We start from the raw sequence: 23,039 nt of genomic DNA on the forward strand, positions 1-23,039 counted from the left end.
TGCAAATACTGCCCCCTACCCTAGAGAGGTTAAACATATAAATTCCTTTATCAATCCACCATTTGATTAAATATTACATACTGATACATCAACCTTGATTGTGATTGGAATTATAAATGTCACACAAAATCAAACAAAACCAATATACATGTATTAACCTCATATACTCTTCAACAACTGTTCTACGCCTATCTCCAATTATAAATCTTCTTTTTAGGATTTTCATTATTATCTTCATTAAATGAACAGTCTGTCTAAACATTGAAGATAGTCTCATCCAACATGGGCTCCTCGTGGTTGAAAGAAATGGAGCCATCTACTAGGCCTGGAGGCATGAAGTTGTCATCCCACTCGTTGGAGCTCAGAATCTGTCCATACCTCATCAATTGTTGCGTCATCGATCTTTCTAGAGTCCTGGTGATTAAACCTCTCACACATGGCATATACTCATCAACCACACAATATCAACACAATCATACAGGTGAAAGCAGCTCATAACACGGTAATTATAACATTTTTCCATTTTCCAAACATACTGTCAAACCACCCAGTCAGTGAGGTATCCACCCCAGAGATCTCCGCCAACTCGTTAGCCAATGTGGTTAAACCGGCCAGGGCCTTGGTCACTGATCCATCTGGAGCTGTATTATTAGGAATAAACGTGCAGCAATGAACCCCAATCATTCTACATACCCCGCCCTTTTCTGCCAATAACATATCGAGAGCCAGCCTATTTTGCCAGGTCATGAGGGAGGTGGCGGATAATTGGTCAGAGATCCCCTTCTCCGCATCTCTAGTCTGATTCACAAAACATTGTTAATTATAATATATAATTGATCCAGTCCACATTTGTATTTATAGTCAACCACCAAAAGAACGTAATAGTAAAGCCTTCACCTATTTGATTCATAGCTTTGTATTCATCTGGAACTTCCCTGGGGATTCCAATAGCATCCATCCTGGTCAAAACTCCTCCTGTGCCTACTTTAGCCTCCTATAACTGGCCTCTGATGACTAACTCGAACTGGTTGGACCAATAACCCCGGGTCGGAAGTTCCTAACCACCCTTTTGGTAGTGTCTATGGTATGCGTCCTTTGCTGGTACAAGCCCACCATACATCAGTTATAGGTGCTGTGAGGTTAAGAATTTTCTCCTGTACTTCAAAACCTAAGTCAGTCACATTAAAACCTCTTACATCTAGACGTTCCGCTAGCGGAACACCTGCTCCAATATCCAATGATAGGCGTGGCACGAATTACAAATTCCTCAAAAATCCCAAAACTTCCATTTTTCAAACATATTACTATTTTACACCATTTTAAAGACAAGACTCTCCTTTATCTAACCACACTGTCCGATTTCAAAAAGGCTTTACAGCGAAAACAAAACATTAGATTATGTCAGCAGAGTACCCAGCCAGAAATAATCAGACACCCATTTTTCAAGCTAGCATATAATGTCACAAAAAACAAAACCACAGCTAAATGCAGCACTAACCTTTGATAATCTTCATCAGATGACACTCCTAGGACATTATGTTATACAATACATGCATGTTTTGTTCAATCAAGTTCATATTTATATCAAAAAACAGCTTTTTACATTAGCATGTGACGTTCAGAACTAGCATTCCCACCGAACACTTCCGGTGAATTTACTAAATTACTCACGATAAACGTTCACAAAAAACATAACAATTATTTTAAGAATTATAGATACAGAACTCCTTTATGCAATCGAGGTGTCCGATTTTAAAATAGCTTTTCGGTGAAAGCACATTTTGCAATATTCTGAGTAGATAGCTCGCCATCACAGGCTAGCTATTTTGACACCCACCAAGTTTGACCCTCACCAAACTCAGATTAACTATAAGAAAAATTGGATTACCTTTGTTGTTCTTCGTCAGAATGCAGTCCCGGGACTTCTGCTTCAATAACAAATGTTGGTTTGGTTCAAAACAATCCATAGTTATATCCAAATAGCGGCGTTTTGTTCGTGCGTTCAAGACACTATCCAAGGGTGACGAAGGGTTACACGCCCGACGCGTTTCGTGACAAATATCGAAAGATTCCATTACCGTACTTCGAAGCATGTCAACCGCTGTTTAAAATCAATTTTTATGCTATTTTTCTCGTAAAAAAGCGATAATATTCTGACCGGGAGTCGTTGTTTTCGTTCAAAGACGAAAGAATAAAAACATGGTGTCGCCTCATGCACGCGCCTCCAGTCTCTGTTCTCTGATCGACCACTATCAAAATGCGCTAATGTTTTTCAGCCAGGGCCTGCAAAGCCACCATTCAGCTTTTTGCCGCCTTCTGAGAGCCTATGGGAGCCGTTGGAAGTGTCACGTTACAGCAGAGATCCCCTGTTTTGGATAGAGATGATCAAGAAGGCCAATAAATCGTCAGAGAGGGCGCTTCCTGTAAGGAATCTTCTCAGGTTATGGCCTGCCAAATGGGTTCTGTTATACTCACAGACACCATTCAAACAGTTTTAGAAACGTTGGAGTGTTTTCTATCCAAAGCTAATAATTATATGCATATTCTAGTTTCTGGGCAGGAGTAATAGTCAGATTAAATCGGGTACATTTTTTATCCGGCTGTGAAAATACTGCCCCCTATCCATAACAGGTTAACTATCAGACTTACCTCCATTAAAATCTCCTAAATTCTCGGTGGCATTCTTGTATCTATAACACTGGTACTCATCAGGAGTTAAAGTGAACCGAGGTGGGTTGGCCGAGTACTTCAATCTGGCCAACCCAATCCCTGTAAAGTTATTTGCTTTCCGAGGGAATTGTTTAATGTTTACCTTAAATCCTATATATTGACCTTCTTTGACTCCTATTCTGTAAATCACTCGTCCTTGATGGTCATTATTTTATATTGTTTGTCTTTTACTTCTTATCAATGACAACGGTGTCATATAATTAGTATTGGAAGGTGGTGGATTTGAATGATTCAGAAAGATTACCAAGACTATGATGCAGCTCAGAGTCCCTAATCTTCCCAAAAACCGCCAACCCTCTTCTGCCCTTAGTCGGTTTGCTAGGTACCACCCCATACTCACACCTCTAGGAGCACACACAGTGATGAACGGTCGGGATAGGGAATCTTCGTTAAGGAGGTAACCCCCCGAACCCTGTTGGTACTCAGTTCTTCTCCTAACTCTGTGTGTGATCAGCAGTGCTTATATGTGTACATACCTTTTTGCAGTGAGCAACGTGGACCCAAGTGACTCTCTCAGCTATTCTAATGGCAAAGGCGGTGGTTTAACAGAACCTGGTATGGGCCTTCCCAACGGGGCTGCTTCCAGTCTTTTCTCCTCAGGGACTGGATCCACACCCAGTCTCCTGGTTGGAATGACTGAATCACCTTCTCCTGTAATTCACCTGTTGGACACAACATCTTGGACATACAGGTTTGGTTAACAAACAGTCTTCTCGTATGTTCTGCTAGTATATATCCTCTCTAGGCTAGGCGGGACGAAATCGTCCCACCTACGCAACAGCCAGTGTAATCCCGTGGCGCGATTTTCAAATACCTTAGAAATGCTATTACTTCAATTTCTCAAACATATGACTATTTTACAGCATTTTAAAGACAAGACTCTCGTTAATCTAACCACACTGTCCGATTTCAAAAAGGCTTTACAACGAAAGCAAAACATTAGATTATGTCAGCAGAGTACCCAGCCAGAAATAATCAGATACCCATTTTTCATATATATATATATTCCATTACCGTACTTCGAAGCATGTCAACCGCTGTTTAAAATCAATTTTTACGACATTTTTCTCGTAGAAAAGCGATAATATTCCGACAGGGAATCTCCTTTTCGGCAAACAGAGGAAAAAATCCCAAAGGCGGGGGCGGTCGGGGTCACGAGCATAAGCCCAGTGTCCCTTGATCGGCCACTTGAGAAAGGCGATAATGTGTTTCAGCCTGGGGCTGAAACACATATATATATATATATATATATGAAAAATGGGTGTCTGATTAATCAGAGAAGGAGATGAAGCATAATGCAATTCTCCAATGTTTTGGTAAAGAAAGCAGCCCGAGTTATAACAGAAGGATGTTATATATATATATATAAGCATTATGCTTCATCTCCTTCTCTGATTACTCCCCCTTTTACCAATTACTCAAATATGGGAGTAATCCCTACTTTAACCTCGGGATTCATGAAATATTACTTTTAATAAAATCTATAATTTGACTTCGGCACTTCTTATACTGAAATAACCCCTTTAACTAAGCCCACATCAACGGGTCCTTGGGACCATAACATGGAGGGTACAGCTTCTAACCTGTCAATAATTTAACTATGCTGGTCTCCACTCAGTAACTGTTATATAACCATTCTGTGTCACTTCTATCTTCTCCTCCTCCTGGCCCCCCTCCTCTCTACCTACTACTCCCAAACCATCAAGCGGACAGCGGAGTCAATCACCACCTTCCGGAGACACCTGAAACCCCACCTCTTCAAGGAATACCTGGGATAGGATAAAGTAATCCTTCTAACCCCCCCCTTAAAAGATTTAGATGCACTTTTGTAAAGTGGTTGTTCCACTGGATATTATAAGGTGAATGCACCAATTTGTAAGTCGCTCTGGATAAGAGCGTCTGCTAAATGACTTAAATGTAAATGTAAATCAAGGTCTCAGCAATGCGGGGGAGCCCTTCTCCATCTGCCCTTCCTTCTATCTGTCTGACGCTCTTTCTGATAAAAGGATTTATATGTCTGAGGTTTTGACTAAAGTATTGCACTCTGAAACCATGTAACTTTGTGAAATGTATTAGAATTAAAAGTATTATTAACCTCTATGGGCTAGGTGGGCCGCTAGCGTGCCACCCGTGGTGCACTCCATCAACAGCAGGTGCATTTCAAGAGCGGCAAATTTGAATCCAAATAAATGTCAAAATTCAAATTTTTCAAACATACAACTATTTTACACCCTTTGAAAGATAAACATCTCCTTAATCTAACCACGTTTTACGATTTCAAAAAGGTTTTACGGCGAAAGCATAAATTTAGAGTATGTTAGGACAGTACATTTACAAGAGTTGTGTGTAATGTTTTGTCAATTCAAAGACAGGGTCACCAAAACCATAAAACCAGCTAAAATGATGCACTAACCTTTTACAATCTCCATCAGATGACACTCCTAGGACATTATGTTAGACAATGCATGCATTTTTAGTTCTATCAAGTTCATATTTATATCCAAAAACAGCGTTTTACTATGGCATTGATGTTGAGGAAATCGTTTCCCTCCAATAACCGGCAGTCAAGTCAGCGTCACAAATTAAATGATTAAAATTAGAAAACATTGGTAAAATATTATATTGTCATTTAAAGAATTATAGATTTACATCTCTTGAACGCAATCAACTTGCCAGATTTAAAAATAACCTTACTGGGAAATCACACTTTGCAATAATCTGAGCACTGCGCCCAGAAAAATACGCGTTGCGATACAGACTAGACGTCATGTTGGGGAGATCTAAAATCGAAAATACTATGTAAATAATCCATTACCTTTGATTCTCTTCATCAGATGTCACTTCCAGGTATCACAGGTCCATAACGAATGTAGTTTTGTTCAAAAAAGCTCATCATTTATGTCCAAAAATCTCCGTCTTGTTAGCACATGATCTAAGCCAGCCGGACTTCTCGTCATGAACGAGGGGAAAAAATATATTTACGTTCGTTCAAACATGTCAAACGTTGTATAGCATAAATCATTAGGGCCTTTTTTAACCAGAACATTAATAATATTCAAGGTGGACGAATGCATACTCTTTTATAACGTATTGGAACGAGGGTACCCAACATGAACTCCGCGCCAGGTGTCTAATGGGCCATCATCGTTCCATGGCTCTTGTTCGGTCAGATCTCCCTCCAGAAGACTCAAAACACTTTGTAAAGGCTGGTGACATCTAGTGGAAGCAATAGGAAGTGCCAAAATATTCCTCAGCCCCTGTGTTTTTCAATGGGATAGGTTTAAAGGTAATACAACACATCAGGTATCCACTTCCTGTCAGAAAATGTCTCAGGGTTTTGCCTGCCAAATGAGTTCTGTTATACTCACAGACACCATTCAAACAGTTTTAGAAAATTTAGGGTGTTTTCTATCCATATGTAATAAGTATATGCATATTCTAGTTACTGGGTAGGAGTGGTAACCAGATTAAATCGGGTATGTTTTTTTATCCAGCCGTGTCAATACTGCCCCCTAGCCCTAACAGGTTAACCTCTTACATCTAGATGTTCCGCTAGCAGAACACCGCTCCAATATCCAATGATAGGGCGTGGCGCGAATTACAAACTCCTCGAAAATCCAAAAACTTCCATTATTCAAACATATGACTATTTTACACCATTTTAAAGACAAGACTCTCCTTTATCTAACCACATTGTCCGATTTCAAAAAGGCTTTACAACAAAAACAAAACATTAGATTATGTCAGGAGAGTACCCAGCCAGAAATAATCAGACACCCATTTTTCAAGCTAGCATATAATGTCACAAAAACCAAAACCACAGCTAAATGCAGCACTAACCTTTGATGATCTTCATCAGATGACACTCCTAGGACATTATGTTATACAATACATGCATGTTTTGTTCAATCAAGTTCATATTTATATCAAAAACCAGCTTTTCACATTAGCATGTGACGTTCAGAACTAGCATACCCACCGAAACTTCCGGTGAATTTACTAAATTACTCACGATAAACGTTCACAAAAAACATAACAATTATTTTAAGAATTATAGATACAGAACTCCTTTATGCAATCGCTATGTCCGATTTTAAAATAGCTTTTCGGTGAAAGCACATTTTGCAATATTCTGAGTAGATAGCCCGGCCATCATGGCTAGCTATTTTGACACGCACCAAGTTTGGCACTCACCAAACTCAGATTACTATAAGAAAAATTGAATTACCTTTGCTGTTCTTCGTCAGAATGCACTCCCAGGGCTTCTAGTTTACACCCAATGTTGTTTTGATTCCAAATAATCCATAGTTATATCCAAATAGCGGCGTTATGTTCTTGCGTTCAAGACACTATCCGAAGGGTGACGCGCCGGCGCATATCGTGACAAAAAAATTCAAAATATTCCATTACCGTACTTCGAAGCAAGTCAAACGCTGTTTAAAATACATTTTTATGCGATTTTTCTCGTAAAATAGCAATAATATTCCGACCGGGAGACGTCGTTTTTGTTCAAAGACTGAAAATGTAAAATGAACTCTTCATGTGCATGCGCGCACCCTATCCAAATGCGCTACTGTTTTTAAGCCAGGGACTGCAGAGTCATCATTCCCCGTTCTTGCGCCTTCTGAGAGCCTATGGGAGTCTTAGAAAATGTCACGTTACAGCAGAGATCCTCTGTTTTCGATAAAGAGGCTATAGAAGGCCAAGAAATGGTCAGAGAGGGCACTTCCTGTTTAGAATCTTCTCAGGTTTTGGCCTGCCATATGAGTTCTGTTATACTCACAGACACCATTCAAACAGTTTTAGAAACTTTAGGGTGTTTTCTATCCAAATCAAAAAATGATATGCATATTCTAGTTTCTGGGCAGGAGTAATAACCAGATTAAATTGGGTACGTTTTTTATCCGGCCGTGAAAATACTGCCCCCTATCCTAAACAGGTTAATGTGTTAAAAACTATAACCCAATACTGTGTGTGAGTAGACTGTAAGACACTGTTACTATTTCAAAATGAACAGGGCATAGTTAATAAGACGACCTTGTGAAAGGAACAGGAAAATGAGCCTCCCTAAGTTAGGGAGGGGAACAACTGCCCTAAACGGCTAGCCTGGCAAAAGATAAGGAGACAGGTGGTCTGTGTACTGTGGAAAAATACAGCCGCCTAAAGCGGGGTGGAGTTCTCTACTGATGTAAGTTCATTTGTATGACAAAATGTGTAATATAAAAGACTGTGTGCATTGTATGGATTTTAGAGCTCTCGTAAATAAATGTTCTGATCATTGTAGGCTGGGTCTCAGTCTGTTTCTCTCAACCGGAACCTTACACCTTCTGGTATACAAACTGAGTAGTTAACCTCTCTGGGCTAGGTGGGACGTTTGGTCCCACCCTAGTCAACAGCCAGTGGAATCCAATGGCGCGATATTCAAATAACTTAGAAATGCTATTACTTCAATTTCTCAAACATATGACTAATTTACACCATTTTAAAGACAAGACTCTCCTTTATCTAACCACACTGTCCGATTTCAAAAAGGCTTTACCACGAAAGCAAAACATTAGATTATGTCAGCAGAGTACCCAGCCAGAAATAATCAGACACCCATTTTTCAAGCTAGCATATAATGTCACAAAAACCAAAACCACAGCTAAATGCAGCACTAACCTTTGATGATCTTCATCAGATGACACTCCTAGGACATTATGTTATACAATACATGCATGTTTTGTTCAGTCAAGTTCATATTTATATCAAAAACCAGCTTTTTACATTAGCATGTGACGAGCATGTGACTAGCATTCCCACCGAACACTTCCGGTGAATTTACTAAATTACTCACGTTAAACGTTCACAAAAAACATAACAATTATTTAAAGAATTATAGATACAGAACTCCTTTATGCAATCGCGGTGTCCGATTTTAAAATAGCTTTTCGGCAAAAGCACATTTTGCAATATTCGGAGTAGATAGCCCGGCCATCACAGGCTAGCTATTTTGACACCCACCAAGGTTGGTACTCACCAAACTCAGATTTACTATAAGAAAAATTGGACTACCTTTGCTGTTCTTCATCAGAATGCACTCCAAGGACTTCTACTTAACCTCTCTGGGCTAGGCGGGACGAATTCGTCCCACCTACGCAACAGCCAGTCTAATCCAGTGGCGCGATTTTCAAATACCTAAAAAATCCTATTACTTCAATTTCTCAAACATATGACTATTTTACAGCTATTTAAAGACAAGACTCTCGTTAATCTAACCACACTGTCCGATTTCAAAAAGGCTTTACAACGAAAGCAAAACATTAGATTATGTCAGCAGAGTACCAAGCCAGAAATAATCAGACACCCATTTTTCAAGCTAGCATATAATGTCACAAAAACCCAGAAGACAGCTAAATGCAGCACTAACCTTTGATGATCTTCATCAGATGACAACCCTAGGACATTATGTTATACAATACATGCATGTTTTGTTCAATCAAGTTCATATTTATATCAAAAATCAGCTTTTTACATTAGCATGTGACGTTCAGAACTAGCATACCCCCCGCAAACTTCCGGCGAATTCACTAACAATTTACTAAATTGCTCACGATAAACGTTCACAAAAAGCATAACAATTATTTTAAGAATTATAGATACAGAACTCCTCTATGCACTCGATATGTCCGATTTTAAAATAGCTTTTTGGTGAAAGCACATTTTGCAATATTCTAAGTACATAGCCCAGCCATCACGGGCTAGCTATTTAGACACCCGGCAAGTTTAGCACTCACCAATATCAGATTTACTATTACAAAAGTTTGATTACCTTTTGTTGTCTTCATCAGAATGCACTCCCAGGACTGCTACTTCAATAACAAATGTTGGTTTGGTCCAAAATAATCCATCGTTATATCCGAATAGCGGCGTTTTCTTCGTGCGTTCCAGAAACTATCCGAAATGGTAAATCAGGGTCGCGCACATGGCGCAATTCGTGACAAAAAAAAATCGAAATATTCCATTACCCTACTTCGAAGCATGTCAACCGCTGTTTAAAATCCATTTTTATGCCATTTTTCTCGTAAAAAAGCGATAATATTCCGACCGGGAATGTCCATTTAGCTAAACAGAGGAAAGAAAACAAAGCTTTCGGTCGACGCGGGCACGAGCCTGAGTCTCACAGTACTGTAACCAGCCACTACCCAAACGCGCTACTTTGTTTCAGCCAGAGCCTGCAAAGCCACGATTCAGCATTTTGCCGCCTTCTGAGAGCCTATGGCAGCCTTAGGAAGTGTCACGGGACAGCTAAGATCCTCACTCTTCAATAAACAGAGACAAGAAGAACAAGAAATGGTCAGACAGGCCACTTCCTGCATGAAATCTTCTCAGGTTTTTGCCTGCCATATGAGTTCTGTTATACTCACAGACACCATTCAAACAGTTTTAGAAACTTTAGGGTGTTTTCTATCCAAAGCCAATAATTATATGCATATTCTAGTTACTGGGCAGGAGTAGTAACCAGATTAAATCGGGTACGTTTTTTATCCAGCCGTGTCAATACTGCCCCCTACCCCCAACAGGTTAAACAACAAATGTTGGTTTGGTTCCAAATAATCCATAGTTATATCCAAATAGCGGCGTTTTGTTTGTGCGTTCAAGACACTATCCGAAGGGTAAAGAAGGGTGACGCGCCCGGCGCATTTCGTGACAAAAAAATTCAAAATATTCCATTACCGTATTTTGAAGCATGTCAAACGCTGTTTAAAATCCATTTTTATGCGATTTTTCTCTTAAAAAAGCGATAATATTCCGACCGGGAGTCGTTGTTTTCGTTCAATGAGAGAGAAAGTAAAATGGACTCTTCACGTGCACACGCGCACCCGTCTCATTGTTCGCAGATCGACCACTATCCAAATGCGCTACTGTTTTTCAGCCAGAGACTGCAGAGTCATCATTCAACGTTCTGGCGCCTTCTGAGAGCCTATGGGAGCCTTAGAAAGTGTCACGTTACAGCAGAGATCCCCTGTTTTGAATAAAGAGGCTAAAGAAGGCCAAGAATTACGGTTAACCTGTTGGGGATAGGAGGCAGTTTTTTCACGGCCGGATAAAGAACGTACCCGATTTAAACTGGTTACTACTCTTGCCCAGAAACGAGAATATGCATATAATTATTAGCTTTGGATAGAAAACACTCTAAAGTTTCTAAAACTGTTTGAATGGTGTCTGTGAGTATAACAGAACTCATATGGCAGGCCAAAACCTGAGAAGATTCCATATAGGAAGTGCCCTGTCCGATAATTGGTCAGCCTGGGGACAGTGAGACTGAGATGCGCGTTCACGAGACTTCTCAATTTTTTTCTTTCAGCCTTTGAATGAATACAACGTTGCCCGGTTGGAATATTATCGCTATTTAAAAAAAAAAATTGCATAAAAATTGCTTTTAAACAGCGTTTGACATGCTTCTAAGTACGGTAATGGAATATTTTGAAAGTTTTTGTCACAAAATGCGCTCGCGCGTTACCCTTCGGATAGTGACCTGAACGCACGAACAAAACGGAGCTATTTGGATATAACTATGGATTATTTGGAACCAAAACAACATTTGTTGTTGAAGTAGAAGTCCTGGGAGTGCATTCTGACAAAGAACAGCAAAGGTAATCCAATTTTTCTAATAGTAATTCTCAGTTTAGTGAGCCCCAAACTTGGTGGGTGTCAAATTAGCTAGCCTGTGATGGCTGAGCTATGTACTCAGAATATTGCAAAATGTACTTTCGCCGAAAAGCTATTTTAAAATCTGACATAGCGTTTGCATAAAGGAGTTCTTTATCAATAATTCTTAAAATAATGGTTATGTATTTTGTGAACGTTAATCATGAGTAATTTAGTAAATTCCCCGGAAGTTTGTGGTGGGTATACTAGTTCTGAACATCACATGCTAATGTAAAAAGCTGGTTTTTGATATAAATATGAACTTGATTGAACAAAACATGCATGTATTGTATAACATAATGTCCTAGGAGTGTCATCTGATGAAGATCATCAGAGGTTAGTGCTGCATTTAGCTGTGGTTTTGGTTTTTGTGACATTATATGCTTGCTTTGAAAATGGCTGTGTGATTATTTTTGGCAGGGTACTCTGCTGACATAATCTAATGTTTTGCTTTCGCTGTAAAGCTTTTTTGAAATCGGACAATGTGGTTAGATTAACAAGAGTCTTGTCTTTAAAATGGTGTAAAATAGTCATACGTTTGAGAAATTGAAGTTATAGCATTTTTGAGGTATTTGTATTTCGCGCCACGCGATTCCACTGGCGCAAGCGTCCCACCTAGCCCAGGGAAGTTAATATTTGGAAACAACCCATATTTGATACTGACTGTTATGAGAAAAAGCGACAGACAGATAGAAGGAAGGGCAGATAGAGAAGTCCTCCACTGCACTGCTGAGACCTTGGTGGTTTGGGAGTAGCAGGAGGAGAGCATAAGCCAGGAAGAGAAGTTATGCGACACAGAAGGGTTAGATAACAGTTACTGAGTGGAGACCAGCATAGTTAAATTGTAAACAGGATTAGATGGCAGAGATTAAGGCTCTCCCGAGAAATGGGGGACAGAAATAATACCGTGACAGAAAGAAAAATACAGAATAAAAAATAAAAGGGGAAGAGAATTTGGTTCGCTTAGCTTTAGGATATTAATTCATGGAGAGACTATCGGCTCCATTGGTTTAAAAAATATATATATGAAAAGTTAGGAGGAGAGGCATGTATTTTAGTTTTGAATTTAAGTTTATGTTTAGTAAATTCGCTAGGAAGAGATATGATGATTTTGTTGAAAGTAGTTGTTATCCTAACTAAAAGGGGAATGAAAGCTTAGTTGGTTGCAGGAACTAAGGTGTTAGACACTAAACCATTGCCCAGACACTATTCTGCACAGCAGGCCGAAATAGTAGCATTGACTAGAGCCGGCGAAATAAGAAAGGAGAGGAAAGTTACTATTTACACAGACAAGCACATAGGCATTTAAAACCATACAAAGCAGCACAGATAAATCTTAACCTCTCTAGGGTAGGGGGCAGTATTTTCACATCCGGATAAAACATGTACCCGATTTAATCTGGTTATTACTCCTGCCCAGAAACTAGAATATGCATATAATTGTTTGATTTGTATAGAAAACACCCTAAAGTTTCTAAAACTGTTTGAATGGTGTCTGTGAGTATAACAGAACTCATATGGCAGGCCAAAACCTGAGAAGATTCTGTACAGGAAGTGCCCTCTCTGACCATTTCTTGGCCTTCTATAGCCTCTTTATCAAAAACAGAGGATCTCTGCTGTAACGTGACATTTTCTAAGGCTCCCATAGGCTCTCAGAAGGCGCCAGAACGTTGAATGATGACTCTGCAGTCCCTGGCTGAAAAACAGTAGCGCATTTGGATAGTGGTCGATCTGAGAACAATGACACGGGTGCGCGCGTGCACGTGAAGAGTCCATTTTCTTATTTCAGTCTTTGAACGAAAACGACGTCTCCCATTCGGAATATTATCGCTATTTTACGAGAAAAATCGCATAGAAAATTATTTTAAACAGCGTTTCACATGCTTCGAAGTACGGTAACGGAATATTTTGAATTTTTTGGTCACGACATGCGTCCGCGCGTCACCGTTCGGATAGTGTCTTGAACGCAAGAACAAAACAGAGGATATTTGAACATAACTATGGATTATTTTGAACCAAAACAACATTTGTGGATGAAGTAGAAGTCCTGGGAGTGCATTCTGACAAACAGCAAAGGTAATCCAATTTCTCTTCTAGTAATTCTGAGTTTAGTGAACGCCAAACTTGGTGGGTGTCAAATTAGCTAGCCCGTGATGGCGAGCTATCTACTCAGAATATTGCAAAATGTGCTTTTGCCGAAAAGCTATTTTAAAATCTGACACCGCGATTGCATAAAGGAGTTCTGTATCTATAATTCTTAAAATAATTGTTATGTTTTTTGTGAACGTTTATCGTGAGTAATTTAGTAAATTCACCGGAGGTTTTCGGTATGTTTGCTAGTTCTGAACGTCACATGCTAATGTAAAAAGCTGGTTTTTGATATAAATATGAACTTGATTGAACAAAACATGCATGTATTGTATAACATAATGTCCTAGGAGTGTAATCTGATGAAGATCATCAAAGGTTAGTGCTGCATTTAGCTGTGGTTTTGTTTTTTGTGACATTATATGCTAGCTTGAAAAATGGGTGTGTGATTATTTCTGGCTGGGTACTCTGCTGACATAATCTAATGTTTTGCTTTCGTTGTAAAGCCTTTTTGAAATCGGACAATGTGGTTAGATTAACGAGAGTCTTGTCTTTAAAATGGTGTAAAATAGTCATATGTTTGAGAAATTGAAGTAATAGCATTTCTAAGGTATTTGAATAACGCGCCACGGGATTCCACTGGCTGTTACGTAGGTGGGACGAAATCATCCCACTGGCCCTAGAGAAGTTATAAATCAATGTCCTCCAAATCAAAGTTTCACAATTAATGGCACCCTTAAATATTATTGTAAATAACATCTACCAACATTAAACCAGGAATGAAATTCCACTTATTTAAGTTTATCTAAGTGTTAAGGAACTACGGTATATTGAGCCATTACATCACTTCCTTTTTCACTAGGGTATAAAAATGAGGTAACAGGCATGCAACACCATGAAGAAAAGAAAAGAACTGGCAGTTCAAAAGGGACACATGGTCGTAGACCTTCATAAATCTGGTCATGTGTACAAGAAGATCCACAAACGATTGAATATACCACTGAGCACTGTCAGGGCAATTATTAAAACATTCAAAAGATATGGAACAGTTGAAAGCCTCACGGGTAGAGGACGCAAATGCATTATGCCCCCTAGGAGAGGGAGGAGGATTGTGAGAGAAGCAACAAAATCCACAAGATTCACTGTGTAAGAATTGCAGGCCTTGTTGGCATCTTGGGGACACCAGGTTTAAAAAAGCACCATCAAACCCCACCTCCACAACCACAGGCTCTTTGGAAGGGTTGCCAGAAGAAAGCCCTTAACTTCTATGGGCTAGGTGGGACGCTAGCGTGCAGGACACAGCCAGTGACATATCAGGGCGGCAAATTCAAAAACAACAAAATGTCATAATTCAACTTTCTCAAACATACAACTATTTTACACCATTTTAAAGATACACTTCTCCTTGATGTAACCACATTGTCCAATTTCAAAAAGGCTTTACGGCGAAAGCAAAACATTAGATTATGTTAGGAGAGTACATAGACAAAAATAATCACACAGCCATTTTCCAAGCAAGGATATGTGTCAATAAAACCCAAAACACAGCTAAATGAAGCACTAACCTTTGACGATCTTCATCAGATGACACTCCTAGGACATTATGTTACACAATACATGTATGTTTTGTTCGATAAAGTTCATATTTATATCCAAAAACAGTATTTTACATTGGCGCGTGATGTTCAGAAAATGTATTTCAATCAAAACGTCCTGTGAATGTGCACATTAATTTACAAAAATACTCATCATAAACGTTGACAAAATATATAACAATTATTTAAAGAATTATAGATAGACTACCCCTGTATGCAACCACTGTGTCAGATTTTAAAATAGCTTTAACCTCTCTAGGGTATGTGGGACGAAATCGTCCCACCTACTCAACAGCCAGTGGAATCCCGTGGCGCGTTATTCAAATACCTTAGAAATGCTATTACTTCAATTTCTCAAACATATGACTATTTTACACCATTTTAAAGACAAGACTCTCGTTAATCTAACCACACTGTCCGATTTCAAAAAGGCTTTACAACGAAAGCAAAACATTAGATTATGTCAGCAGAGTACCCAGCCAGAAATAATCAGACACCCATTTTTCAAGCTAGCATATAATCTCACAAAAACCAAAACCACAGCTAAATGCAGCACTAACCTTTGATGATCTTCATCAGATGACACTCCTAGGACATTATGTTATACAATACATGCATGTTTTGTTCAGTCAAGTTCATATTTATATCAAAAACCAGCTTTTTACATTAGCATGTGACGAGCATGTGACTAGCATTCCCACCGAACACTTCCGGTGAATTTACTAAATTACTCACGTTAAACGTTCACAAAAAACATAACAATTATTTAAAGAATTATAGATACAGAACTCCTTTATGCAATCGCTATGTCCGATTTTAAAATAGCTTTTCGGCAAAAGCACATTTTGCAATATTCGGAGTAGATAGCCCGGCCATCACAGGCTAGCTATTTTGACACCCACCAAGTTTGGCCCTCACCAAACTCCGATTTACTATTAGAAAAATTTGATTACCTTTGCTGTTCTTCGTCAGAATGCACTCCCAGGACTTCTACTTCAAAATGTTGGTTTGGTTCAAAATAATCCATAGTTATGTTCAAATATCCTCTGTTTTCTTCGTGCGTTCAAGACACTATCCGAAGGGTGACGAAGGGTGATGCGCCCGACGCGTTTCGTGACAAAAAAAATTCTAAATATTCCATTACCGTACTTCGAAGCATGTCAACCGCTGTTTAAAATCAATTTTTATGTGATTTTTCTAGTAAAAAAGCGATAATATTCCGACCGGGAAACCCTGTTTACGTTCAAAGACAGAGAAAATAAAAACATGGTGTCGCCTCGTGCAAGTCTCATTTTTCTCTGATCGACCATTATCCAAATGCGCTAGTGTTTTTCAGCCAGGGCCTGCAAAGACATCATTCAGCCTTTTGCCGCCTGAGAGCCTATGGGAGCCGTAGGAAGTGTCACGTTACAGCAGAGATCCTCAGTTTTCAATAAAGAGAGTGTAGAAGCCCAAGAAATGGTCAGAGAGGGCGCTTCCTGTAAGGAATCTTCTCAGGTTTTTGCCTGCCATATGAGTTCTGTTATACTCACAGACACCATTCAAACAGTTTTAGAAACTTCAGAGTGTTTTCTATCCAAATCTACTAATATTCTAGTTTCTGGGCCAGAGTAGTAACCTTTTTAAATTGGGTACATTTTTCATCCGGCCGTGAAAATACTGCCCCCTAGCCCAGACAGGTTAATGACTCAAAGACACAGACGCAAGCGCTTGGAGTTTGCCAAACGTCATTTAAATTATGATTGGAAGAAGGTGCTCTGGTCAGATGAGACCAAAATTGAACGTTTTGGTCAGATACAGCATCGGCATGTTTGGCGTCGAAACAGAGATGCATACAAGGAGAGGCACCTTATACTCACGGTGAAATATGGTGGTGGGTCAGTGATGTCTTGGGGCTGTTTTAATTCCAGAGGTTAAGATTGATGGCATAATGAATTCCACCAAGTACCAGGCAATTTTGGCTGCCAATCTGGTTGCCTCTGCCAGAAGGCTGGGACTTGCCTGAATGTGGACTTTCCAACAAGACAATGACCCAAAATATACCTCAAAATCCAAACAGAAATGGTTCTGTGACAACAAAATCAATTTTCTGCCATGGCCATCTCAGTCGCCGGACCTCCATCCAATCGAAAACCTGTGGGCTGAGTTGAAGAGGGCAGTTGATAAGCGCAAACCCAAGAATGTGAAGGATCTTGAAAGGATCTGCATAGAGGAATGGTCCAAAATCCCTCCAAATGTGTTCCTTAACCTTGTCAAACATTACAGGACAAGACCATGCTGTTATCCTTGCCAGAGGTGGTTGCACTAAGTACTAAATGAGGAGTGCTAATAATTATGAAACTTTGATTTTGGTGAAATGTATTTTCTATTAAATAATTGTATGATTTTGGTGGGTTTCATTGAAACATTAATAAAGTACAGTATTTCTCACATGTTGGTATTTTGAGTTTCTCTCTATAATTATTTTGTTTATATTATTTTAAGTATTGTTTGTGCATTGCCAGTCAGGGGTGCCAGTAATTTTGGAGCCCACTGTATATTCATACAAATTATGTCCCTGGCCTACTTTATTGAAACTTATCTATAGAGGTGATTTTTGATCGAATATTAGGTCTCACACGTGAGCGAATTACCGCTTCTTATGACTTTTGACTCGGTTAATATCTCATATCTCACACGCTCTATTTTAGGTTTCCCTCCTACTATACACCAATACTCAACAAGTTCAATCCCAGCGGGATTTCTATCTGTTAATTATCTTAATGTGTCTCTACACCAATACTCAACACGTTCAATCCTAGCGGGATTTCTATCTGTTAACTATTTTAATCTCCTTCTTATCCATATTTATATGATTATATTTTGCCTTCTACATTATGCTTTCCGGATTATTTATATCAACCAGTTTTACTTTTAGGTCTTACTGTTAGATAGTTTATATTGGTAGTGGTAGTGGCCACAGATACCTTGGGTCATTACGGACCCAAACTTACTTACTTCGAAATTTCTTCCTGAGATCTGTGACCCAGTGCCGCCAACACTAACATAGATACTTTTGCCTTAAACTTTCTCTACATTAGATTCTATGGACGGTATACCCGATAGAAATCTTACTTACAGTTAGTTTTACAGTTAAAATCCTCCTTCACGTTTATCTTGACCAATGCTTTATAGGAATTTAATCCAGTCCATTCTAAGTCAATTTTAGTAAGTTTAGAATTTAACCCCAAACTAATGAATAAAGATTACTGACCTCATCTTGCAGCTGAGAATTCAATGTAGGTTGGATCTCGTCACCGTTTCTGTCGTGTACCAGTTCGCCACCGGCCTGTAAAGAACCCTCAGAATGGGGCTAGGTCTTTAATCTACGTATCTCTGATCCACCCGTGCACGGGTTTCGGCGCTCCCATGGGACGACTGAAACAGGTATTGAGATCCGGCTCGAAGGACCAAGCTGTCACGAGAATTTTCAATCCCAATGATGATAACAATCACTATAGCTTTGACCAATTCCCCCTAGGTTGTAAAGCTAGGATTAATAAGAATTAGGCAGACTCAGATTCTGCAAAATGTTCGTTGTAGTTTTTTCATGAGAGCTCTCCCGTCAACCAAAATTTGAACAGTCTTTATAACCCCCTCTACGCACACACAGAGACATGTTTATCACTTTTCTACCAGCCTTGGCAGTTTCTCGCTGTTCTCTCCTCTCCTCCCTATATTAGAGAGGCCTTGGAAGTGATAAACATGCTCTCCTGTCATCAGCTTTTTCAGAGTTATCATGTGTAGTCTACCAGCCTCTGTTTCCTCGCTCTAAACTTGTCCCACACATACATTATTAGAATTATATGTTTCAGGGTGGAATTCTTTAGACATTAACTTAGAAACATTTATAAAGGAATTTGTTTATACAGTGCCTTGCGAAAGTATTCGGCCCCCTTGAACTTTTCGACCTTTTGCCACATTTCAGGCTTCAAACATAAAGATATAAAACTGTATTTTTTTGTGAAGAATCAACAACAAGTGGGACACAATTATGAAGTGGAATGAAATTTATTGGATATTTTAAACTTTTTTAACAAATAAAAAACTTAAAAATTGGCCGTGCAAAATTATTCAGCCCCTTTACTTTCAGTGCAGCAAACTCTCTCCAGAAGTTCAGTGAGGATCTCTGAATGATCCAATGTTGACCTAAATGACTAATGATGATAAATAGAATCCACCTGTGTGTTATCAAGTCTCCGTATAAATGCACCTGCTCTGTGATAGTCTCAGAGGTCCGTTTAAAGCGCAGAGAGCATCATGAAGAACAAGGAACACACCAGGCAGGTCCGAGATACTGTTGTGGAGAAGTTTAAAGCCGGATTTGGATACAAAAAGATTTCCCAAGCTCTAAACATCCCAAGGAGCACTGTGCAAGCGATAATATTGAAATGGAAGGAGTATCAGACCACTGCAAATCTACGAAGACGCGGCCGTCCCTGTAAACTTTCAGCTCATACAAGGAGAAGACTGATCAGAGATGCAGCCAAGAGGCCCATGATCACTCTGGATGAACTGCAGAGATCTACAGCTGAGGTGGGAGACTCTGTCCATAGGACAACAATCAGTCGTATACTGCACAAATCTGGCCTTTATGTTAGAGTGGCAAGAAGAAAGCCATTTCTTAAAGATATCCATAAAAAGTGTCGTTTAAAGTTTGCCACTAGCCACCTGGGAGACACACCAAACATGTGCAAGAAGGTGCTCTGGTCAGATGAAACCAAAATCGAACTTTTTGGCAACAATGCAAAACGTTATGTTTGGCGTAAAAGCAACACAGCTCATCACCCTGAACACACCATCCCCACTGTCAAACATGGTGGTGGCAGCATCATGGTTTGGGCCTGCTTTTCTTCAGCAGGGGCAGGGAAGATGGTTAAAATTGATGGAAAGATGGATGGAGCCAAATACAGGACCATTCTGGAAGAAAACCTGATGGAGTCTGCAAAAGACCTGAGACTGGGACGGAGATTTGTCTTCCAACAAGACAATGATCCAAAACATAAAGCAAAATCTACAATGGAATGGTTCACAAATAAACATATCCAGGTGTTAGAATGGCCAAGTCAAAGTCCAGACCTGAATCCAATCGAGAATCTGTGGAAAGAACTGAAAACTGCTGTTCACAAACGCTCTCCATCCAACCTCACTGAGCTCGAGCTGTTTTGCAAGGAGGAATGGGCAAAAATGTCAGTCTCTCGATGTGCAAAACTGATAGAGACATACCCCAAGCGACTTACAGCTGTAATTGCAGCAAAAGGTGGCGCTACAAAGTATTAACTTAAGGGGGCTGAATAATTTTGCACGCCCAATTTTTCAGTTTTTTAATTTGTTAAAAAAGTTTGAAATATCCAATAGATTTCGTTCCACTTCATGATTGTGTCCCACTTGTTGATTCTTCACAAAAAAATTACAGTTTTATATCTTTATGTTTGAAGCCTGAAATGTGGCAAAAGGTCGAAAAGTTCAAGGGGGCCGAATACTTTCGCAAGGCACTGTATGTTTAAAAAGTATGTAGCAATTTATTTGACTTAAAAGCTGTTTTACTGGATATGTCAGGCAAGTCACACTACTGTGGAAAATTGCGGAGGGGGAGCAAGACAGTGGAGGATGACAGATTAAGATATGCAGGAGGTGGGGAGAAAAGAGGTGATAGAGACATTTATGAGAAACTGATCTGGCCTTCTCCTTGGCTGCATCATCTGTAAAGAAGCCTTGAATCATCCAATCCCCTCCAATTTTTGAACAGATTATTAATAGGCCCCAGGGTTACATATGAGGCACTAAGCCCCAGGGATTCATGTTAGACAGTGAATTTGAACTTTCCAGAAGACAACCATGTTTTTTTTATACCCTTTTAATTAATGTGAGGACAAAACAAAAATGTTAAAAAAATAAGACATTCAACACAAGTTTATTATTTTCCACAGGAACTTTATTTGTTGATTTCTTTCTAAAAATAAAATCCATAAAAATAACATTATATATTTCTCTAAGAAAAAGAAACAAATCTATTCTTCTCAATACAGTCTTTACCTGATTCTCAGAGATATATACAATAATCCTCCATTAACCAGACTGGGAACAGGGGATGGTTAGCAAAGCCTACATTTGCAAAAAGGAAAAAAAGAAGTCTGAAAATCACATGTCAATCTCCATTAGATAGGCTTTAGCATTGCACACGAAGACACATTTGGTAAAATAGGTTTCTATGAAATACAGTACGCACTCAAATCAGATAAAATTATAAACCATTTAAAATACAGCAACAAATTCAGGAATATATAAAAAGGGTAAACAAAAGAAACCAAAAAAACAACTGGGCTCGATTTTAGTGTGGTTTATCACCAAGTTAACAAAGTAGCTCACTGAACAATTTCACAACATTAACCTTGGAAGAAAAAAAAACATTAAGTCAAACACCATGAGAAATTCCAAACAGTAGCTAGCCTAATCATACACAACACATTATGAAAGTGTAACCATGACCATTAATTGATATGTTCAATTCTTTGCAATGCTACAATACAGTTAAAACAAAAAAATTATATTCTCAACAAATTGTCAAACATACTTACATTTAACACAATTATTTTGACATCTCCTACTCTACAGCAACTCACCTAAGTATTCTTAAGAATTGTAAATAAAAAGTAACTGTCCAAACATGAAAACAAAAATATTTTTGTAAACTCAAAGCATTTGCAACCATAGCCACACCACATTTACAAACAATGTATAAAGCTTATAGGAATAAAAAATAATAATTTCAGAGTTTTATTCTACATCTAACGGTGGTAGAGAGTGACGCTGTAGTGTCATTTTGCGGTGGCCCCTGCATAACACTGCATGGTCCCTGCATAACTTTCAGTTGGTCCTCCGTAGCTCAGTTGGTAGAGCATGGCGCTTGCGACGCCAGGACATTGGGTTCAATTCCCGGGCCCACCAATACGTAAAATGTTTGCATGACCGTGGGTTGCTTTGGATAAAAGCGTCTGCTAAATAGCATATACAGTGCCTTCAGAAAAGATTCAGACCCCTTAACTTTTTCCAAATTTTGTTACTTTACAGCCTTAATCTAAAATGTATTAAATTGCAAAAATCCTCAGCAATCTACACACAATACCCCATAAAAGTAAAATATAAAAAACAGAAATACCTTATTTACATAAGTATTCAGACCTTTTGCTATGAGACTTGAAATTGAACTCAGGTGCATCCTGTTTCCATTGACCATCCTTGAGATGTTTCTACAACTTGATTAGAGTCCACCTATGGTAAATTCAATTGATTGGACATGATTTGGAAAGGCACACACATCTATAAAAAGGTCCCACAGTTGACAGTGTAAGTCAAAGCAAAAACCATGCCATGAGGTGGAAGGAATTGCTAATAGAGCTCAGAGACAGGATTGTGTCGAGGCACAGATCTAGGAAAGGGTACCAAAACATTTCTGCAGCATTGAAGGTCTCCAAGAACAGTGGCCTCCATCATTCGTAAATGGAAGAAGTTTGGAACCACTCTTCCTAGAGCTGGCCGCCTGACCAAACTGAGGAATCGTGTGAGATGGGCCTTGGTCTGGGAGGTGAACAAGAACCCGATGGTCACTCACAGAGCTCCTCTTTGGAGATGGGAGAACCTTCCAGAAAGACAACCATTTCTGTAGCACTCCACCAATCACGCCTTTATGGTAGTGGCCAGATGGAAGCCACTCCTCAGTAAAAGGCACATGACAGCCCACTTGGAGTTTGCCAAAAGGCACCTAAAGGACTCTCAGACCATGAGAAAGAAGATTCTCTGTTCTGATGAAATCAAGATTGAACTCTTTGGCCTGAATGCCAAGTGTCACGTCTGGAGGAATCCTGGCACTATCCCTGCGGTGAAGCATGGTGGTGG

This window comes from Salmo salar, chromosome ssa25 (assembly GCF_905237065.1).
Source record: "Salmo salar chromosome ssa25, Ssal_v3.1, whole genome shotgun sequence".
NCBI lineage: Eukaryota > Metazoa > Chordata > Actinopteri > Salmoniformes > Salmonidae > Salmo > Salmo salar.